This window comes from Acipenser ruthenus, chromosome 25 (genome assembly GCF_902713425.1).
Source record: "Acipenser ruthenus chromosome 25, fAciRut3.2 maternal haplotype, whole genome shotgun sequence".
NCBI classification, from domain to species: Eukaryota; Metazoa; Chordata; class Actinopteri; order Acipenseriformes; family Acipenseridae; genus Acipenser; species Acipenser ruthenus.
Window position 1 is genome coordinate 10,127,057 of NC_081213.1, and position 4,712 is coordinate 10,131,768.

A 4,712-nucleotide genomic window follows, 5' to 3' on the forward strand; every position below is an offset into this window, starting at 1 on the left:
GCACGTCTTTAATGGTTCCATCCAATTGGAGCACACCTGTGTTAAGCGCTGCTCAGAACTGCGGCACCTGACTGAAATTGAAGGAAAGCGACTATCCACCAGTCATCATGTACTCACGGACATGCGGTACACTTTCCAGCTGTAATTTGACATATAACTTACATTTGAAAAACTGGGACATTTGTTTTCTTCAATTCATTGACGCGGTATCACAATTATTAAACAAATAATCCTAAAATTGATTCTTGTATTTCTGAATGCAGCTGACACATCCTATTGAATACTCTACTGTTAACTTGCTGAGCACACTGCTGCTGATTCTGCTCAGTAGTAAAACCGAGGCGATGTAAAAATCGTACCGTTTCTGACCGGGACAGTAAGTGAAGGCTGAAATCCGAGTTTTCTCGGGATGTCTGGTAATCTCCTGTGTTACTAAATAAACTATAAGTGTAGCCCGTGCCCCAGTATGCAAGTCAAGTACAAAACCAAACTAATGCTTCATCTTCCACTCCCATTACAAAAAAATGCTGTAGTACTGTAACGCTGTATTTGTAGATACTGTAACTTTTGTAATCCAGTGCAATGCATTCGTTCTGCATGAATATAATGGGCAATCAGCAGAGCCTCTGTCTATCACATATTATACTGGAGTGTGTGTGCATGAAGGCAGTGTGCTGCTTCAGGCTGCTGCTGTAGTGGACAAAAACAGCATTCCTAATCAAGAGAGATACCATGAATTATTAACCATTCCCAGAGACACACCCTTATAGAGAGATCTTCCAGATCCCTGTCCTGTCACTATTCTGCAGATATACCTGCAGTATAGTCTGTTGTTTTGGTGTAACTCTGCCCTACACAGGGATGACAATAAAGGCTATTCACACTATAGCGTTTATTCGCTGCATTTTCTAGGGTCAAAAATCGAACCTATGGAACTGAACACTACCTTTCATACTTGAGCGTAACCGCTGAGAAAAAAATGTGGCGGAAATACGCAGCGTTCACCACCCTGTCCTGCTAAATTTGGATATAATCTGAAGGCAAAATGGATCGGGTGTAAACTGCTGCATGGTTATTGCTCTGAAGAAGAAGAGAAAGAAAATAATGTGGATTCACACTATAATAACGAGCAATGGAAAACCATAGGGGAGTACCAGCGTCTTGTGCAAGAGCTGAAATATACTCTGCGTGTGTGTGTATATACAGTGCCTTGCGAAAGTATTCGGCCCCCTTGAACTTTGTGACCTTTTGCCACATTTCAGGCTTCAAACATAAAGATATGAAACTGTAATTTTTTGTGAAGAATCAACAACAAGTGGGACACAATCATGAAGTGGAACGAAATTTATTGGATATTTCAAACTTTTTTAACAAATAAAAAACTGAAAAATTGGGCGTGCAAAATTATTCAGCCCCCTTAAGTTAATACTTTGTAGCGCCACCTTTTGCTGCGATTACAGCTGTAAGTCGCTTGGGGTATGTCTCTATCAGTTTTGCACATCGAGAGACTGAAATTTTTGCCCATTCCTCCTTGCAAAACAGCTCGAGCTCAGTGAGGTTGGATGGAGAGCATTTGTGAACAGCAGTTTTCAGTTCTTTCCACAGATTCTCGATTGGATTCAGGTCTGGACTTTGACTTGGCCATTCTAACACCTGGATATGTTTATTTGTGAACCATTCCATTGTAGATTTTGCTTTATGTTTTGGATCATTGTCTTGTTGGAAGACAAATCTCTGTCCCAGTCTCAGGTCTTTTGCAGACTCCATCAGGTTTTCTTCCAGAATGGTCCTGTATTTGGCTCCATCCATCTTCCCATCAATTTTAACCATCTTCCCTGTCCCTGCTGAAGAAAAGCAGGCCCAAACCATGATGCTGCCACCACCATGTTTGACAGTGGGGATGGTGTGTTCAGGGTGATGAGCTGTGTTGCTTTTACGCCAAACATAACGTTTTGCATTGTTGCCAAAAAGTTCGATTTTGGTTTCATCTGACCAGAGCACCTTCTTCCACATGTTTGGTGTGTCTCCCAGGTGGCTTGTGGCAAACTGTAAACGACACTTTTTATGGATATCTTTAAGAAATGGCTTTCTTCTTGCCACTCTTCCATAAAGGCCAGATTTGTGCAGTATACGACTGATTGTTGTCCTATGGACAGAGTCTCCCACCTCAGCTGTAGATCTCTGCAGTTCATCCAGAGTGATCATGGGCCTCTTGGCTGCATCTCTGATCAGTCTTCTCCTTGTATGAGCTGAAAGTTTAGAGGGACGGCCAGGTCTTGGTAGATTTGCAGTGGTCTGATACTCCTTCCATTTCAATATTATCGCTTGCACAGTGCTCCTTGGGATGTTTAAAGCTTGGGAAATCTTTTTGTATCCAAATCCGGCTTTAAACTTCTCCACAACAGTATCTCGGACCTGCCTGGTGTGTTCCTTGTTCTTCATGATGCTCTCTGCGCTTTAAATGGACCTCTGAGACTATCACAGTGCAGGTGCATTTATACGGAGACTTGATTACACACAGGTGGATTCTATTTATCATCATTAGTCATTTAGGTCAAAATTGGATCATTCAGAGATCCTCACTGAACTTCTGGAGAGAGTTTGTTGCACTGAAAGTAAAGGGGCTGAATAATTTTGCACGCCCAATTTTTCAGTTTTTTATTTGTTAAAAAAGTTTGAAATATCCAATAAATTTCATTCCACTTCATGATTGTGTCCCACTTGTTGTTGATTCTTCACAAAAAATTACAGTTTCATATCTTTATGTTTGAAGCCTGAAATGTGGCAAAAGGTCACAAAGTTCAAGGGGGCCGAATACTTTCGCAAGGCACTGTATATATATATATATAGGAATCATACAGGGAGAGGTAATCCACACACAGACGGAAAGTGGGCGCGAACCCGGGACCTCTTGCACTAAAGCATAGCGTCGATACCGCTGTACAAAGCAGCCGACTCTATTCTTTAATGCGACCAGTCGCGGGTTCACGCCAGCCCTCTGCCTGTGTGGCGCTCAGTTAATTCGAAGACTAGCACCAACGACATTATGTATAGGATATGCCTGCCCATTGGGCAGGTATCGCTGAGCTCTCTATATCAGAGCTGCCGATAGGCCCCTTCCTAAAATGACACACTCGGTCCCGCCCACCGAGGGATTAAAACCGTCATCCTGAGGAAGCCATTTCTCTTTTTCCTTCTCAAGATGGTAAGGTAATACCTCTGTGTTGAGCTCAGTGTGTTGATAGAAAAGAGCTTTGAGTCGTGTTGTATTTCCCTTGCATTCGTGTTGAAAGCCGGCTTGCCGCTTTCGTGGAATCACCGACTCTCTATTTTGAGTCTCTTCTTTCTGTCTTTCAGCAGCCTCCTCTGTCTGTCGTGTGTGTGCGACTGCCTGTGCAGTCACCCTGTGATTGAGTATCTATTTCTTTCTTGCGAAAATACAGGTCCTCCACGGGGCTAGGCCTTGCCGCATCCCCGCTGTCGAGTCATTCCCCCAGCCGCCGTGTGGCAGCTGGAGTGGGCCTGTCATTGGCTGCCGCTGCGCGTCCCCTGTCTCTTGTCAGACTGCACGGCCCTGTTCAGGGTTGTGCTGTTGATAGCTGCAGAGGGGTTGTGACTCAGCCATCCAGCCATGTATTCCTCCACCGGGCTCTGTTGCTTCATCCCGCTGTAGAGTAGACCTCTCCGGCTGTGTAGGCCGCCCACCACGGTGAGTCGGGCCTTGTAAACAGACAACAGTGTGTTCTCCCCCATCTGTTTCTACCGTGTTTTTGCTGTCTGCCTTCAACAAGCCCGTCGTGGCTTTGGCCCTTGTGTCTCCCTGGTGCATGCTACGCGCTGACCAGGTGTGTGACCACGCGGTTAGGGTAGGCACCGTTGCATAGCTGCCCCCCGGTGCTTCAGTACCTCGGTGCACGCATAGCCCTTACTAAGATACTTTGGTATCTCGGTGCGCACAGTGCCCAGCACTACAGCATCAGTGCACGGACGAGTGCCATACGGTACACGGTGCACATGGTGCTCTCGGTACTCACGGTGCACACGGTGCTTGGTGGCCACTGCTACAGCGCTAGTGCACGAATGGTGCTGTACGGTACACGGTGCACGTAGTGCTTATGGTACTCGGTACGCACGGTGCTCGGTGCACGAGGTGCCTTGATGCCCTCTGTCCGTAGACGGTGCTCCACTCCACTGTAGGCTACGTGCTGTCCGGTCGTGTGACTGCACGTAGTGCAGGCTAGACATCCCTGTCCAGTTGCTGTGATCGAGACTGTGAAATAGCTCTCTCTCGAGTTTTCTGCTTGCCACTTCCCTGGAATCAGAGCTTCTGTGAATTCAGCTATAAACACTGCACAACTGCGCTATGTTTACTCTTTTTCTTTTCAACATCCTACATCTGTTTGCGATTGCAGTCTGCTTTTCTAACCTTACAGCGCTCGCTGTTTTGTGTTTTCCTCTGCTATTGCAGTTTTTAAAAAAAAGAAAAAGAAAAAGAGACGTGTGATCCTCCACCGGAACCCGCGCCCCGCTGTGGAGTTGACTCCGCTGGATTGTCTCGGCCCGCCCTCTCGGTGAGCTTAAAAATTTCAGTTCACCTGTGTTGCTGTGGTGTCTGTTGTATTTACCCTCACAGCTTTGCTGTTGTGTGCGTGTATGTGTGGTTTTATTTCACTGCCTTGCACCCCGCTGTTGAGTTGCATACACCGGCTTGT